The following is a 19,266-nucleotide window of genomic DNA, read 5'->3' as shown; positions in this document are numbered from 1 at the left end:
GTTCCTTCTAACATGCCAGCCCTGATCACCAAGTGGGGATTAAGACTGCCAAGGGTCTTGTGCTGTATGTATATGCTTTATACTATGTTTGTTTACTAAGTTGGCAATAAGGGGGTGGGGCACAGTTGAAGATAAAGGGTGGGCTTCTGATGTAACATAAGTCTGTTTTAAAATATGGACAAATTTTTTGTTGGTAACTTACCTACTAATTGTTGGTATAAACACAGGCTACAATAGAGATTACATTGTCAAATCTCCCCCCCCCCCCCATAAGAATAGACCCATGACAGTAGACAAAAGCTTTCCAGAGACTGAATTTCTAAAAGAAAGTGAAATAATATAATTATATATTTGGGCTCATCTCCCCAATAAAGGGGTCACCCACGAAAGAAAATTCTACATTTTCAATCCTTTGAAGTTTACACAATAAAGATCATTTTTTACCCCTTACTATACAATTTTACTCAGTGTCATTGTTGTTTTAGTTCCTATGATTCCGAGGTGTGGGCGGGGACACCCTAAGCAGACACGTTATGATCCATCTAGCTCTGTGAGCTGAAAATGTGCCTAGATCATCAGGGTACAGGTTTATATACACTTTAAATTAGCTTTTGAGCATTGTATTTGTATCTGACACATAGGAAGAGAGAGGAGACAGATCAGACATGATAAGATCCATGAGATGCATACAACACATGACTTTCTCCCATCTTTCTAACACAGCTATTACACGCTGTCAACTCTGCTATATACCTCCCTCTGCCCAGGATAAAGAACCCATTTTTATGCTTGTAGCTTTCCTCTCCTCATGCGGTGCACATGCTCGCAGGAAGTCAGTGTCTGTGTCAGTGTGTTAGAGGTTGTCCGGAATGCAGGGGGAGGGGACCCAGCAGGGAGCAGAGATAGAGACAATCTCCGTGAAACCTCTGGCAAAATTGCTGCTGACCCTAAAGTCAGAAGTTGCAGGGTCGTGTTCAGAGGCAACTGAAATTAATAGAGACAGGTTGGAATTATATCTGTGAAATGCTGTGTTTTTGTCATTAACAGTGAATTAGAGAATGTGTTATTTTGTTATCCTGAGTACATTTAAGAAACTTGTCTTTGTGGAAATAGCCCTTTAAGTTTATTAACTGGGTTTCTTTAAACTTCTATCATTGATAGAAATTTTAAAGATGTTGCAGCATTTTTATCCCCAAATCATACATTTTTTCAAGAAAACAGATTTATCATCAAGATTTATATTTCCGTAAAATGTATTCTTCCCTTTATAGAAAATTAAATTCAGGCAAAAAAAATCACACCATGCAGATGTTATGATGCCAATTAAATTATATACTTTTAACCTTGACAGAGATTACAAAAAATGATCTATGTTTTATCAGAAAAGCTACAAATTTTACTCTAATTACTATATTTCGGGAATCAATCCATCAGCTCTGAAAATTTCCCACCACAAATCCTCGAGATTTTACAGCTATTCAATTTTATTCCATTAAGGTTTTATTTTAATAGTATAACCTTTAGGCTGCCAAATGTGTTATTTGTAATAATTTCATACTTGCTTATGAGCCAAAGACGGGGATTAGACAGTGAAATCACATTACTATGGGCGATCAGCTCGGCCATTTGATTTAGTGACACGCAAAAACTTTCATGTGCTCGGAGCAATTTCTTGTTCACTTTAACCAGCAGATAATTGGTTTTGACTTGGTACTGAGTCATGCCTAAAACAAAATACACCCTGTGTATTTGTTTGTTGCACTTTATCATATTGCAAGGTATAGGGCAAAATCCAGTAGCAGACAGCATGTAAGGCAACCCTACAAATATTTGTAGAGTTTTCCAATCAAGTACTGTACATGCAACATTGCCTTTTCCCATCTCCTCCTGGTGGTAGTTTCCGATAGGTCATTGTTCTAGTCTTCCTGTCCACCGGTGTCCTGCTGACATTTGTTCTCATGGCAGGTAGTCCTCGGACACCATAACGGTTCTTGCAGATTAGTCCAGCATACCCATAACTAATGTGTCCCTGGCACCTAGTGCTACAGCAAGGCACCTAAACATTGTGATCCCAAGTATGCGAGATCTTCAATTCTGTTATTTCTGTTATTTAGTTCCCTGTATCCTAGCTTTTCTTTTGTTATATTACTCTCTCTCTGCCTAATGATTCTGTCATTCTAATTATTGGTGACAACTTGGTTTGATTTGACTATGAACCATAACTGCCCATCCTGACCTTTGATTTTCAACCTATACCCTTGCACTGTGGCTCCTTCTGAGAGAGCCAACTTTTGGCAAATCAAAAAAGTAGGTTTTCCTTACTTGTCCTTAATTTTTGTGGGCTGTCTGATTTGAATGGCTGGGGGGCTTTTTTTCCAAGTAGATGGTGGGTTAGAATACATCACATGTTTGTGAGAATTTTTAAGGCACTGGTGTCTTAGATGGATGTCTTTGATTTGAATGGCAACTCAAGGGATGAGCAGACCCAATTTTCCCGTTGAAGTTCAGGGTTAAGATTCGTCTTGCATGACCCAGACATATTCCTGGATGTGGCAAATTGACGCCCCTAGCGTTGTGATTGGGCCGGTAAAGGATTTCTGATTCACAATTCTCTAACTGAAAACCTTCCAGGAAAATCTGAAAGCTAATCTAGAATGCATCAGTAATGTAGTCTGCATTAGGCTGCAGGGTCTGGGGTGAGAAACTCAAAATTGCATTTTTTATTTAATCATTAAATTAAAATACAATTATTCTGCAAAACAGTAACTATGCTAGTGAATAAGAAAAGAATTTCTAAAAAATTAAGTCTAATATTGCCTGGTGACTGTATAACCTCCATATCGAAGGCCATATAAAGTGCAAACTATGAAACTCACCTGCAATAAATCAATCCGTTTATAGGCTGGTAATATTTACAATCTAATTAAAAAATCATAAAACTTCTGGCTTTCAGTTACTGAAAAGAAAGCTGAGGACTGCTACTGAATTGCTGTGTTAATAATTAACTCTTAATGATCTGCTTTCCAGTCCAAAAGGTTAAACAGTGCTGTATCCACCAACAGTCTGATAGATTAGAGGTGTTAGCAGTGATATAGCACAGCTAGAATCCCTGTGTCATTACTAGCTACGTAAATACATCCATACTAGCTTCCTGTTGCATTATGGGTTCAACTGGGTTTCAAAACATTGAAAAGTTAAGAGTTTAACAGTTTCACTGCTCTTCCAGTAAAAAGTCCTATTTATGGTGATGGTAAAACCACTTCTCCTGTAGGTGTAGAGCAGTGATGGCGAACCTATGGCACTGGTGCCAGAGGTGGCACTCAGAGCCCTTTCTGTGGGCACTCAGGCCATCACCAGAGATGACTCCAGGTATCTTCCTGCAGTCCCAGACAGCCCAGGACTTGCTGTGCACAGAGGTATTTTAAAGTGACAGCTCTACCTGGGACTATTTTCTGCTTTATTGGTGTCCTCAGGGGCTGGTATCAATGAAAACTGTGACAGAGAAGGGAGTATAAATCACAAATAGAATTTCTGTGTTGGCACTTTGCGATAAATAAGCGGGTCTTTGTTGTAGTTTGGGCACCCGGTCTCTAAAAGGTTCGCCATCACTGGTGTAGAGGATTCCCCCTGTCTATGGTGATGGTAGAACCACCTCTCCTTTAAGTGTAGAGGATTCCTCCTGTATACGGCGATGGTAGAACTGCCTCTCCTCTAGGTGTAAAAGATGCCTCCTGTATATGGTGATGGTAGAACCACCTCTCTTCTAGGTGTAGAGGATGCCCCCTGTCTATGGTGATGGTAGAACCATCTCTCCTCTAGGTGTAGAGAATGCCCCTTGTCTATGGGATGGTAGAACCGCCTCTCCTCTGGTGTAGAAGATGCCCCCTCTCTATGGTGATGGTAGAACTGCCTCTCCTCTAGGTGTAGAGAATGCCCCTTGTCTATGGGATGGTAGAACCGCCTCTCCTCTGGTGTAGAGGATGCCCCCTGTCTATGGTGATGGTAGAACCATCTCTCCTCTAGGTGTAGAGAATGCCCCTTGTCTATGGGATGGTAGAACCGCCTCTCCTCTGGTGTAGAGGATGCTCCCTGTCTATGGTGATGGTAGAACTGCCTCTCCTCTAGGTGTAGAGGATGCCCCCTGTCTATGGTGATGGTAGAACCATCTCTCCTCTCGGTGTAGAGGATGTCCCCTGTCTATGGTGATGGTAGAACCATCTCTCCTCTAGGTGTAGAGGATGCCACCTGTCTATGGTGATGATAGAACTGACTCTCCTATAGTTGTAAAGAATGCCCCTTGTCTATGGTGATGGTAAAACCACAACTCCTCTAAGTGTAGAGGATGTCCCAATAGAACCGACTCTCCTCTAGGGATGGAGGATGCCCCCTGTTGCCCACTGCCACCATGGACTCACATTGTGGCAGATATGCAGGGTTGGCTCCAGGTTTCAGCAGTCCCCTGGGCAACAGAGCCTCAGTAGGCCCCTTTGCAGTGAACTCACATGGTGGCATTAAATATTCTGAAACTACTGTTCCCTGAAATATTCCCTAGTTAATCATACCAATGAGCCCCTTCATGGTTATTTTATATAGTGCTGCTATTTTATATCCCATGGATTCCTTATGTACAGCCTTATTTGGGCCCCCGGCATTTGCCCTGGTATTCCCAGTGATGGCGTTGACCCTGTAGATATGCTAAGAGGAATACAAGACATGATAAATGCTCCCTGATGTGTTTACAATGGAAAATATAATCAACTATATTAGACTATATTCCCAACAGGCAAAAATTTTTGTGGCACAGAAATTAATTTATAAATGCATCAGCCATATTTTTTCTATTTTTTATATGTTCCATATGGAAAGTGTCCATAGTCATAATGAGATATTTTGGGAGGCCTCTCCTCTATAAGAAAGTTTCCCACCCCACCAACCCCAAGTTTAGGGAGAACCCATTGGTATTTGCATAGGCTTCCATTTACACATCCATCAGATGTAATACCTTCATTTTGTTGCCTGACAAGGGAGATAATATATATGGTGAGGAACCTGGTAGCTACATTCTTTATAGATCCTCCTTATAGATACAGGAATATGGCTGTTGTGTTAAACAAAATTCCTTATGATAAAAAAATGAGGATACAGGTACACACACAACAAATAGGGATAGTCCGCTGAGTTCTAGACTCAAACTCTCACCACCACCAGCCATTTAATTGCCATCAGTGTGTGCATGCCACCATTTTCCCAAGGATCGTCACTAGAGATGAGCGAACATGCTCGTCCGAGCTTGATGCTCGGTCGAGCATTAGGGTACTCGAAACTGCTCGTTGCTCGGACGAATACTTCGCCCGCTCGAGAAAATGGCAGCTCCCGCCGTTTTGCTTTTTGGCGGCCAGAAACAGAGCCAATCACAAGCCAGGAGACTCTGCACTCCACCCAGCATGACGTGGTACCCTTACACGTCGATAGCAGTGGTTGGCTGGCCAGATCAGGTGACCCTGGGATAGACTAGCCGCTGCCCGCGCTGCTCGGATCATTCTGTGTCTGGATGCCGCTAGGGAGAGAGCTGCTGCTGGTCAGGGAAAGCGTTAGGGTGTTCTATTAGCTTACTGTTAGGCAGGAGTGATTCTCAAAGAACCCAACAGCCCTTCTTAGGGCTACAATAACGTTCTACTTTTTTTATTTTAATTTGCATCTAGTACCATTTTGTGAGGAATTAGCAGGGGGACTTGCTACCGTTGTGTTTAGCTCTTAGTGGCACACATATCCATAGCAAAGACCGAAGTGGGAAAATTTAGTAGGGGTTGGATTTCAATTAGGCACTAACTCAGTGTCATCTCATCTGGCATAGTAGTGTGCTTTGATACTTGGCTAGAAAATAGCCATAGGAGAATACAAAGAGCTTACTTACGCATACAGTAGCGTTCTATATATTTGATTTCTGGTTGATCTGCTGGTGGCTGTACTTTCTGCAGTGCATGTACTAGCCAATTCTGAGCAATTTGTAGTGAGACTTGCGACCGCTGTGTTCTGCGCTTAGTGACGCACATATCCATAGCAAAGACCGAAGTGGGAAAATTTAGTAGGGGTTGGATTTCAATTAGGCACTAACTCAGTGTCATCTCATCTGGCATAGTAGTGTGCTTTGATACTTGGCTAGAAAATAGCCATAGCAATAGGATAGCATTGTTTGGTTTTAAAAACTCAAAAAAAAACAAAAAACACAAAAAAAAAAAAAAACACAAAAAAAAACAAAAAAAAGTAAAAAAAAAAATAAAGTTATAACTCTCATTTTAAAAATGTTTAACCCGAGGGCTAGGGGTAGAGGACGAGGGCGGGGACGTGGGCGTCCAACTACTGCAGGGGTCAGAGGCCGTGGTCCTGGGCGGGGTGAGACACCACCTGCTGATGAGGGAGCAGGGGAACGCCGCAGAGCTACACTCCCTAGGTTCATGTCTGAAGTTACTGGGACTCGTGGTAGAGCACTGTTGAGGCCAGAACAGTGCGAACAGGTGATGTCGTGGATTGCTGACAATGCTTCGAGCAATTTGTCCACCACCAGTCAGTCTTCCACGCAGTCCACCCATGTCACCGAAATCGCCACTCCTCCAGCTCCTGCACCTCAGCCTCCTCCCCCCCAGTCTGCCCCCTCCCAGGAAAATTTGGCATTTGAACCGGCATACTCTGAGGAACTGTTTTCTGGACCCTTCCCACAGTCACAAACCACTTGTCCGGTTGCTGCTGAGCAATTTTCCGATGCCCAGGTTTTCCAACAGTCACAGTCTGTGGGTGATGATGACCTTCTTGACGTAGTGGAAGTGTGTAAAGAGGTGTCCGACGATGAGGAGACACGGTTGTCAGACAGTGGGGAAGTTGTTGTCAGGGCAGGAAGTCCGAGGGGGGAGCAGACTGAGGGATCGGAGGATGATGAGGTGACAGACCCAAGCTGGGTTGAGAGGCCGGGTGAACACAGTGCTTCTGAGACGGAGGAGAGTCCTCGACCAGAACAGGTTGGAAGAGGCAGTGGTGGGGCCAGAAGGAGAGGCAGGGCCAGAGCTGGTGCATCAGCGCCAAATGTGTCAACTAGTGAAGCTCCCGTGGCGAGGGCTCCTGCGGCGAGGGCTAGATCTTCAGAAGTCTGGAGGTTCTTTAAGGAAACACCGGATGACCGACGGACTGTGGTGTGCAACATTTGCCAAACCAGGCTCAGCAGGGGTTCCACCACTACTAGCTTAACTACCACCAGTATGCGCAGGCATATGAATGCTAAACACCCCACTCAGTGGCAACAAGCCCGTTCACCTCCGGCCGTGCACACCACTGCTCCTTCCCCTGTGTCAGCTGCTAGTCAGCCCCCTGCCCAGGACCCTGCCACAAAAACCCCATCGTCGCCTCCACGATCCTCCACAGCATCCACCAGCGTTCAGCTCTCCATACCCCAGACGCTGGAGCGGAAACGCAAATATAGTGCAACCCACCCGCACGCCCAAGCCCTTAATGTGCACATCTCCAGATTGCTTAGCCTGGAGATGCTGCCCTATAGGCTAGTAGAGACCGAGGCCTTTCGCAACCTCATGGCGGCGGCCGCCCCTCGGTATTCGGTCCCCAGCCGCCACTACTTTTCCCGATGTGCCGTCCCAGCCCTGCACCAGCACGTGTCAGACAACATCATCCGTGCCCTGACCAACGCCGTTTCTGACAAGGTCCACCTGACCACGGACACGTGGACGAGTGCTGCCGGGCAGGGCCACTATATATCGCTGACGGCACATTGGGTTAACTTGGTGGAGGCTGGGACCGAGTCTGACACTGGGGCTGCTCATATACTGCCGACACCGAGGATTGCGGGGCCTACCTCGGTCCAGGTGTTTCAGGCCTACTATGCCTCCTCCTCCTCCCACCCCTCCTCCACCTCCTCCTCCGAACTACCATCCGTGGGCACGGCGCCATCAGTCGGTAGCTCTAGGCACAGCAGCAGTGCCGTCGCTAAGCGACAGCAGGCGGTGCTGAAACTGCTGAGCCTAGGCGACAAAAGGCACACCGCCCAAGAGCTATTACAGGGCATTCCACATCAAAGTTGTTAACTTTGTCGCCACCCTGCTGTGTAATCCACAAAATATACTTGCAAACTTTTACCATTTAGGGATATTATTTCAGCGCTTCTTGCGCATCTGTTTACATTCCCCTCACCCGCCATATCCTAAACTTATAAGAACGCTACTACACTTGATCTTATACAAAAGGTTCTTAGAAGTGCTGTTTGGGGAGTAGCCTAGAGACAGGGGCTTGGATTGGCAAAAGCTCGCCTGGCAGCGGAGCGCCAGCTCCATGCCAAGATCCAACTAACATAGTTGCAGCACCTTTAATCTACTACTAGTTCACTGCCTCCATAATAATAATAATAATAATCTTTATTTATATAGCGTCATCATATTCTGTAGCGCTTTACAAATCATAGGAAACAAATACAAATGTAATGTAACAGAGCACAACATTTGTATGGAACAACAGGAGTGAGGTCCCTGCTCGCCAGAGCTTACGGTTTATGAAGATGATGGGGTAACACGAGGTAAAAGAATATTTAATGGTCAAGCCATTCTTCTTAGGGAATAGAAAAAAATATAATAAATGGAATTGCTGTCGCTTGAACCACTCAGCCGTCATCTTATATACCAGGTCCAGGGTGAATGGGACTGCAGAGAAGTCTGGTGCCTGTTGGTTGCTGGATAACAGATGGGAGGACGACACAGGACGGGTTAGTAGAAGAGTTAAAACTTCATGCAGTTAATGAGTGTTATAGGCTTGCCTAAAGAAATGGGTTTTAAGAGCACGTTTGAAACTTTGGAGGTTAGGTATTAGTCTGATAGTCCAGGGCAGAGCATTCCATAGAATTGGTGCAGCTCTAGAGAAGTCTTGGAGACGCGAGTGGGAGGTCCGCACTAGGGTAGAGGTTAATCTAAGATCACTGGCGGATCTAAGAGCACGGGTTGGGCGATAGACTGAGATAAGAGAGGAGAGGTAGGGGGGTGCAGCATTATACAGAGCTTTATGGATGAGGGTTATTATTATTTTAAACTGTATTCGAAAGGAGACTGGCAGCCAGTGCAGCGACTGGCATGAACTGTAAGCATACATGGTCCCCTTATCAAACGAGCTGTGTCAGGCAGAATTTTGGGTTGTTTTCATGGCTTCCATGTTAACTTTGTCGCCACCCTGCTGTGTAATCCACAAAATATACTGGCAAACTTTTATCATGTACCAATATTATTTGAGCGCTTCTTGCTCACCTCCGTTGGTTCCTCTCTGACACCCATTGGTTTGAAGCCTGAGTCCAATTAGGGTATGTCGCCATGCCACTCTCTAGCCTGCTGCCGCTGCCTCTGCCTCTGCATGCCGTCCCCTATAGTGTCAGGGTCAATTATTGGATGTTTTACATGCTATCTAGCTTCATTCTGTCACTCTGTCATGGCCATGCTGTTGCCCATAATTTCGGCATAATGGTGCGATTAAGCAGCCTCAGAGGCATCCATGCATGCTGCCCCTGCTGTTTCCTGTCCATTTCCGTGGTGTTTCCATCCTTTTCTGAGGTTCCCAGGTGTTTGGCCAAGCTTCCCTGTGCAGAGCCTTGGTCCCCTTGAAAAATGCTCGAGTCTCCCATTGACTTCAATGGGGTTCGTTATTCGAGACGAGCACTCGAGCATCGGGAAAAGTTTGTCTCGAATAACGAGTACCCGAGCATTTTAGTGTTCGCTCATCTCTAATCGTCACTCATTGTGACATCAAAGGTACTGGTGAAGTTAATAGAGTTAACACTCGAGTGTAGTAACAAAACATCCCATGCTTTCCAAAATATATAATTAAACAATTCTACATATTTAAATGAGCCAGAGAGTCAGGGCAATTGAAGATGAAAAAGATCAGAGTGCATTGAATCGGTGGTTCCCACCACCAGTGATTTCAGGCACCACCACTTCTTCTAATCTAGTGTTCTCACAATGGCCTTCCAATCCCAAAAAGACAGAGATTACACTTTATTTCAACCAAGTGCTGCTAAAAAAGTACACAAAAATGTAGTTCATCTCTCTTCCAAAAGGACAAAGACTACAGTGAACCTTTACTGGAGCATTTAGACCAGGGGGTACTGCACAGATCGGGGATCAATGACCTGTCTAGCCCCTGACTCTTTCCTGGGTTGCCACCACAACATCCACTAGACATGACATCCACGAGTCATATAAATATGAAAAGTGAACACAAAAGGGAACTAAAAATAAAAAGAATTTAGGAGTCCACCAGCCATCAGAATTTGTTAAAACATTTCCGATTTAGAAAGACATATTTTCTTCTTCTAGAGGAGAGTCAATTTGCCTACATAAGCAAGATAAGAGTATTTGTCAATAATAATTACTTCAAACTTTGTATCACATCTTATCAGAATGTAACAAGAGCCACGGAGATGTATGTTGGAATAATAGACGCTTCGTTGCGTTCAACATCCCATCATTTACAATGGGTTTAACACCTAAGAACATGTCATCGGATTGTTTGCATAATCACTGGTGAGACTGATGAGAACTTTATTTGTCAGCTGGATTGTGATGTTATCACTGCTTTAAAGGTGTTATCGTCGCGTAGTTAATTCTAGGAAGTGTAACACGGAAAACACTTAGCACCTTGTAAAAGTCTTATCTGACCAACTGATATTACATGACACACCCACAGTCTAAGGATCACAAGGATCACCTGTCTGGGACAAACCTTAAGACGCAGTGTGTACCTCTACCTCCAATGTCCTCTCTAATATTCTACTACAACCAGACTTAGTGTACTTATTATAGTGCGGACAGAGATCTGATACTTCATTAACACCTTGTTTATGTTCCGTTCACATATAGAATTCACTAGTTTGCTGAATCTGGGATGTTACCTATGTATCAATAATCATAGTAAAACATATGATCATCTTAGTCATATCCGCATTAACCCACTGATTTAGTCAGAAAAGACCTCCAGGGATCCATTGGACAAACATATTGAGACTAGGGATGAGCAGACCTTATTAAATTGGGGTCAGGCAAAGCCTATACAGTAATAGCAGGACTTAAATTATTTTGAGGCTTTGGCCGTTTTGGCCATTTTGGTGAGGATCATCACTCTTCATGACATTATAAGTAGTGCTGATCCTCTCTCAATATGGCGCTGCAGGTTGACGTGCACGCCCGACATTAATTTAAATGCCACTGTGGTGGTCAGCTGGTTCCAGAAACCAACTGACTGAAGTTTATGTCCATGTTCAGGGCCTGAATTAGCAAAGTTCATTATGGACCCGTACTTTGAGGGCACGGGTGCACCAGCCATGAAGTGAGGTGAGCCTCTTGCCTCAGGCAGCACCACCTGCAGTAAGATGCGGAACAGCATCAGAGGACCAGTATCCTGCTACAAAGGAGGACCCTACACTTAAAAGTAATGTCTCTACTCATCTGATGTCTCTCACTGAAAGAGACTGCCGGTGACAGACAGTCACTGAAAGAGATTATTTTCTATCTATATAGTATATTATAGTATCTATAGTATCTATTATAGTATATGTTATAGTTTGGAAAATCTAAAGATACAAGAATATCTAGACGTTATCTTACTGCATGGCTCAAATTCTTCAAGCAAGAAAATCCCTGCAGATGTTTTATTCCAAACAACAAAGGAGACAAAAGTTTGAGCCGAACTTTATAAAAGTGAGACAACTCCGGCTGTAATGAAATTCCTTTCCATTTCTGTAGGTATGACTCCCTCTGGGCACAAAGGGCATATTTTCTCCATCAGTTAGGACAGCCTATGACAAATAATGATGAGGAATCAATAGACAGAAGGGAAATATTGGGTGAGAAGCTGAATGAATCTCCGAGATAAATTATTGACCACAGGCATTGGACTTCTTTCCATCCTCCTCTATGTTTGTATTCCATCTCACTAACAACCTGAAAGAAAATCAAATATTTTGTTTGGGGGCTTCACTAATATCAGCAACTTTTACTATCTTAATGGCATTTTCATTGATTTGTGCCTTAATGGGAGCTGTATATATTTGATGTTGGTCATTTAAAGTAGATGTGAGTAATAGACTTTCCCACCGAGGATCATAAAGAAGCTTCGGTCTGGCAAGCACAGAAAGCAAACAGAACACAACGTTTAATCTACTATTCCGGAGCAGTTATCTGGGGCTAGAAAAAAAAATGAAAATGTAAAGGTTAGCTTTTTTTTTCATGCTGACTTGCAGGGTTTGTGGTCATCAGAAAACTCGAAAGAAAAAAAGGCCATCGGCAAAATGACCTTGGTTAAGGCGTCACGTGCTCGAGAAAAAAATGAAGCCATTATACTAAAGCAGGAGTGTAGGTACTAAATCAAGACATTTCCAATAAGCTGCCATAATGGTTATCCATCATAGCCGGCTACAGCAGACCGCCGAGACATTGGTGCAGCTAAAGCCGAGACATAAACAATAATAAACCGGGCTCCAGGCTTCACACCTTCAGGAAATTTAAGAACACTTGATTTTCTTTTGTTTCTCGGATATAATATTTAAAGGAAGAAAAAAATTGAGGTGACAAGAGAGCGAACGCTCCACATCACCAAATGAGAGGACCATAGTATTTCATATGTAATGATACAAGTCTAGTTCAGGGTAGATAGAGAGACAAGGTAGATAGGGTAACCATGAAGACATGACTATGACATCTAAGGGTATTACATGCTACAAGATGGATTGATAGGAGGATAGAAAATGAAATAAATCATAATTAGTGATGAGCGACTTATTGAAATTCAAGTTTGGCTGAACCCAAATTTTACTAAATCTGTTCAGGCACCAATTTTGGTTGTTAATTTTATATATGATGGTGACAAAATAGCCAGTGGCGTTTAAATTACAGTGACTTCGCACGCCAACATTTTGGATAAGCCAATTATATGATGCAATCATAGAGCGACGATCTGCCCTACACTGCTGACAATGCTAGGTAGGGGGAAGGTTGATCAGAACCAAGTCCGGACCGTAATTTCTTGCGCATGGCCAGTCATTTTCTAAAATAGCCACCGAATGCTAAAAAATCTATTTGGAAACCAATCGTGGGTGTTAACTCTTTAAATGCTAAAAGTCATCAGCGGCATTTAAATCATTGGACCATGAGCGTCGCCAAAATGGTGCTACCCTGCACTGTCAGCATGCTAGAGTTGGGTTGAGCCGAACCCACACACGGACGCCAACTTCTAATAAAGTTCAGGAATGGGTCCAGGGGGACTGGAACCTGCAAAGTTCGCTTTCTTACCAATCGGCTACCGTTCAAGTGCACTCAATGATAATTTATTAGGTGGCTAAATTGATTAATAGGATAGATAGATAGATAGATAGATAGATAGATAGATAGATAGATAGCTGTTTTTATTGCAGTTATACTCCAGGCTGGACCTGGCATAGAATTGCTGCATGTTGGCCACCAGATATGTCAGTAGGTCGGAGCCTACGTGCATGATATATACAGTATGAAATAACATGTAAAACTCTCACTAGCTGAAGTAACTAAATCAGTAGGTAACAGGTCATTAAAGGGGTTGTTCAGCAAATATTTGATATTGTTTGTATAAGGAAAAACTATTCAATTTTTCAACCTAATTTCTGTATCAATTCCTTATGATTTTCTAGATCTCCACTTGCTGTCCTGCTATAAGAACTTCTAAAATACACCTTAATTGTATCGCTTTCAATTCTTGCAGTGCTACCTTTTGTATTGGTCAGAAGTCTCTGATTTCACTTTTCATGGACTTAACTTATATTCTTTAGTTACTGATCTATATTTGCAGGTTATTTTCCAACTATGTCTTTGGCTGCCTGTATATCAAGTTTGGTGGCTTACAGAATCACCAGCCTGATTTGATCTGAAATATGTGATTTTTTTCTTTAATATGACACCATGACAGAGGCGTCTGAAGTGACTTTACCACTGCAGCCTCTAAGCTTGACTCATCTCAGGCAAATATGACTCTTCTCTGCTCATTTGCAAAAAGCCGAGAGAAGGATTTCTAGAGAGGACATTTCATATCCTTCCTGGGGATGCCTTTAAGTATCGGCACTTGATTTCTAACTATACAAAAAAAATGCATTTATGTTCCAGGATTGTAGCTTACACTGCTGCATTCTTTATTCTCTCCTTTAAACTGATTTCTGGCCGACTCTGTATTATCTAACCAGAAGCCTGCTACATGATAATATTCATTAGTCTTTCATTTACTACATATGTGGTCTCTTGATCACCAGATGTCCCTGTGGTTGGACTTCCAGTGACCAGCAACTTATACCATATCTTATAAGGGATAACTTGTTTAATAGATTTACTATTAGAACACTGTGCAATGTAAGTAATCTAAAGCACCGCATGTATAGCTGCTACTTGCTACAACTGTATATCATTTTATAATAATTATTATTATATTATTAAATGAACTTACCATATATACTCGAGTATAAGCCTAGTTTTTCAGCACAAAAATTGTGCTGAAAACCCAAACTCGGCTTATACTCGAGTAAAAAATATATCAGTTTTACCAGGTTTTTGTGGTAAAATTAGGGGCCTCGGCTTATACTTGGGTCGGCTTATACTCGAGTATATACGGTAGTTTAACACGTTTAATCGTTGACTCTAACATTCATATTAAGTGTCAGTCTATTACACAGTTTATTTGCAGGACATAAAGGGCCAGATTATATGAAAAGTGATGATCTCTGCGTTTGTACCAGATAATTTAATAGTGGCACAAGCCGGTCAATTATCTAGCTCAATTTGCTCTGTAAAATATGGACACAGTTGCACTTATTATTTTGGTGCATTTTCAATAATAACTGTGCGCCAGAATTGTGGCACATGTCAGTAATATATGTAGCGAAAACACCGATCACGCCCCTTTTAGGTGCACAGTGTTCTAAAGTGTTGGTCAATGTGCAACCACGACACAGAAGTGGCACAAACACATCATAAATACACATTCTGTTTAGTGCTAAATTAGACAAAAATACTATCTAAATATACAAATGAAACACTCTCCCTATCCCTTTTCTAGTGATATGAATTTCAACACCCTAGCTTAAAGGAAACCTACCACTTGAAGTGGCAGGTTCCGATGGCAATACCGAGCACCAGCTCAGGGTGAGCTGGTGCCGGCGCTTATTTTTGTTATCGCGGTTTAAAACACTTTTTAAACTTCATAGCCGGCGCAGGGAGGTACGCGCTCGGCGCTTACCATGCGCGCGGCTCTCCTTCACTTCCTATGTAGCCGCGCGCACAGTAAGCGCCGAGCGCGTACCTCCCTGCGCCGGCTATAAAAACACTAACAAAAATAAGCACCGGCACCAGCTCACCCTGAGCTGGTGCTCGGTATTGCCATCGGAAACCTGCCACTTCAAGTGTAACATACCGAAATTGGGAATTGTCTCCACGGCGGTCCAGGGTATTCATGGTCCAATGCCCCTTGAAGAACATCTACCATCAATTTACCAATGGTAAAAGTGTCCTAATAAGAAGTTCCTAAAGAACATCTCGCCTCAGGACTACTTTTTTTATGACTCTATGGGGCACAGTTACTTACCTGCCCACATCGCAATCCCTGATCCGGAATGTCCGACGATCATGGATTGTGCCACGATTCACTAAGATTGTGCGCCCGATATCCTGCATGTGTCGCTCCCGGCTCAGGTCCACCAGAGTTCCCCATCCTCTTCCTGGTTGCAAGTGCTTAGGCTTGCAACACAAATTTAAATGTTAAATCCCTCACTTAGTCCGAATCAGTCGGATCGTCAAACGGCCCGCCCCCAGTTTGTGTCGCATGAAAGCCGGCGCTGGTGCTCCAAAATCCAACTGCATTGCCAAAAAACCCCTTCTAAATGCGGCGCAAATCAGAAATCGGCGGAATATCCGACGGTAGTGTGGTCCGCGGACCCTTAGTAAATGAGCCCCTATATGCCGCAGTTGAGGAAATATAGAGTTATAAAAGTTATGCTAATTACCCTGAGGTGCTCAGGCTTCATCCCCCAGGGTGCCTCAGGGAGCCTTGTATTTTAATTTATGCACTCCCCCCATATTACTGGTGGTCCCGCCCCCCAACAGTGCATAGATAGGTGAACAGCTAGTGCATACATTAAAGGGAACCTACCACCACGAATCTACCTATAAAGGTAGATCGGGTGGTAGGTAGATGGATGGATGGGTAGGTAGATGTATGCGCAGTAACTCCGGCCTCGTTCCCGAGATTGCGCATCTTGACCGGAGTTACTGCGCATGCGCAGAACTCCGGCTTCTCGGACGAGGGCGCGCAGCTGCCAGGAGCTGCGCGCCGAAGATCACAGGGTAGGCGGGGGAAAGCAGCTACTGGGGCGTGGAGTAGCCGCGCCGTGTAGCCTCGTGTCCGGCTACTCCACGCCCCAGTAGCCGCTTAATTAAATTAACATATTAGGGCAATAAAGTTTATGCTACGCTAGCGGGGACGTGAGGATTAGCTCTAAAAAGGGCTATCCTCACGTCCCATACATCCACCTACCACCCGATCTACCTTTATAGGTAGATTCGTGGTGGTAGGTGCCCTTTAAAATATGAGGCTCCCTTTAGTGCTCAGGTGATGTAACCTCAGCGCCCCAGGACAGGATAATTAGCATAAGTTTTACCGTGCTATATTTCCACAATCGTGGCGTACAGAGTTATACTAAAAGAAGTCAGAAACTTCTTAGTAGGAGACATCTACCATTGGTAAACTGATAGTAGATGTCCTTTAAAAAAAATCATACAGGGTGATTTGGGACAATAAACTGATGATCCATTAGGACCTGTGAGGGGTTACCATAGCTCCTCTGTGATCTGGTTTTACAGGTTGTTACACGTTTCAACCAGCCCCTCCCCTGGGTTGCACAGTGAGCAGGGAGTTAAGCAAGAATTGGTCATTGCACATGTGCTGAGGGAGCAGGAAAAGGGTGAGACAGTGTAACAGCCAGTAAAGCCAAATCACAGAAGGTCTCGTGAGCCCCTCAGGCTTATTAGCATAATTTTAACAGTCGATTTTAGAAGGAAGGAGGCCATGGATAGAAAATTTAAGAAGATTATCACAGTCACGGTGCCTGGATCTATGAGTAAGTGTCCCTGGTTTATCATACTTGATTTTGATGTTAAATTTCCTTTAAAAGTGTAACAAAGTTTTCAGACTCTCAACAGATTGTCTGTACAGCAATAAAGATTCTGTTCACAGGTTACTCACGTATTAGGGTATTAGCTTTTCCGACTCCTTTAATGAGGCAGATTTCCAAAGATATTTAGGCAGGAAGTTAATGATAGAAAGATTCACCTAAGAAATTCTGGTGGAACAATTAATAATACTGCATTGGTGTGAACACGAACATGAAGTCGTACAAACATATGTTTCATGCCAGACATTCAGTATGACCAGCGAAGGAACAATGTAAACATAAAATCGTACATTTAAGAATCTCCTGTGCCAGATAATGTTACAATAATTAGATTTCCAAAGTAGGATGTGATGACATGATGTATTATATGGTATGAACCTTGGCCAAGAATGAAATGCTATTTAGCAGGCTGGATTTAAACACATAGTTAAAAATATTAATTTCTGTAGGACATCTGATACATACAAATATAAAGAATATGGATTTTGGCAATACAATTCCTTTCCTACAAAAAATGTATTTCATGTTTAACAAATCATCAATGTTTTTTGCCCGGCTGCTTAAAACCCAATGGGGCACATTTACTTACCCGGCCCATTCGCGATCCAGCGGCGCGTTCTCTGCACAGGATTCGGGTCCGGCTGGGATTTAAGATGGTAGTTCCTCCGCCGTCCACCAGGTGGCGCTGCAGCGCCGAAAATAATCTTAACGCCCCGGAATGCACCATCCCATAGAAGGTGAAGGTGAGCGCTCCCCAAGCGACACATTTTCGGTTTTTAAATGCGGCGGTTTTTCCGAATACGTCGGGTTTTCGTTCGGCCACGCCCCCCCCCGATTTCTGTCGCGCGCATGCCGGCCCGGATGCGCCACAATCCGATCGCGTGCGCCAAAAACCCGGGGCAATTCATGTACAAGCGGCGCAAATCGGAAATATTCGGGTAACACGTCGGGAAAACGCGAATCGGGCCCTTAGTAAATGACCCCCAATGAGTTTGTTTGTCATATGAGTGCAAAATAGCAGAAGTGACCTAATGACCATTAAAGGGAACCTGTCATCAGAAATTGTCCTAATAAACCACTGCCAGAATATTGTAAAGCACCATAACACCATCTACTATCTGTTTCTTTCATGGTCCAGTGTGGTGGCATCATCCAAAAAATTAACGTTGAAGTGAGCTGTAAATTGGTTGTATAAAGTCAAGGAGGAGGAGAGTTCAACACTGAAGTCAAGGTGGAGCGGTCTAAATGCCTCCTCCCCTGTCATAAAAATCATAGAGATCTGGTAAGTGATGTCTCTGGATGCAGGACCATCAATTGTAGTAAAGGGGGAATTCTGAGGAAGAGAGAGCTTGACTTCAGTGTTAAAATATCCGCCTCCTCGACTTTATACAAAGTAGATTTTCTGGATGATGCCACACTAAGTCATTAAAGAAATATGATCTGGAAGGTATTCAGGTTCTTGACAACATACTGTTAGTGGTTTATTAGGTCAATTTCTGCTGACAGGTTCCCTTTAAAGAGAACCTATCAGGGGGATTTGCGGCACTAGACCACCCACAGGTCCTTATGGAATTGTGGTTTAGTGCTCCAAATCACTTTTTGTATGAGGTTCCTATGTGGGTGCAATTAAAAAAAACTTTTATACTTACCTTTCCTTCCAAGCTCCATGCCCGCCGCTCTGCTGTTAGTAAAGCTGGGGTAGAACATCCGGGCTTCACTGGACTTCTGAGGCTTCATATGATGAGGAGTGCAGTAGACACAGCTGCAGATGTGAGTCCTATGTGCCTCATCGAGATCACATCTAGGTAAGTATAAATGTTTTTTTTTACATTGGGCCCATGAAGAGACCTGATACAGGCCAATATGGGACCCCAAACCACAGGTCCATATAAACCTGTAGTTGGTCTAGGGTCCCAAATTGGCATGACAGATCCTCTTTACATAGCCTAGGATCTATACTTACAGTATACAAGAAGCAAGACTAGCACCACTTTACAATCTGAAATATTATACTTTTGGCAGACACATCAAAAATATCTATAAAG

Source organism: Engystomops pustulosus, chromosome 3 (assembly GCF_040894005.1).
Source record: "Engystomops pustulosus chromosome 3, aEngPut4.maternal, whole genome shotgun sequence".
Lineage (NCBI taxonomy): Eukaryota > Metazoa > Chordata > Amphibia > Anura > Leptodactylidae > Engystomops > Engystomops pustulosus.
This window is presented reverse-complemented; position numbering follows the sequence as displayed.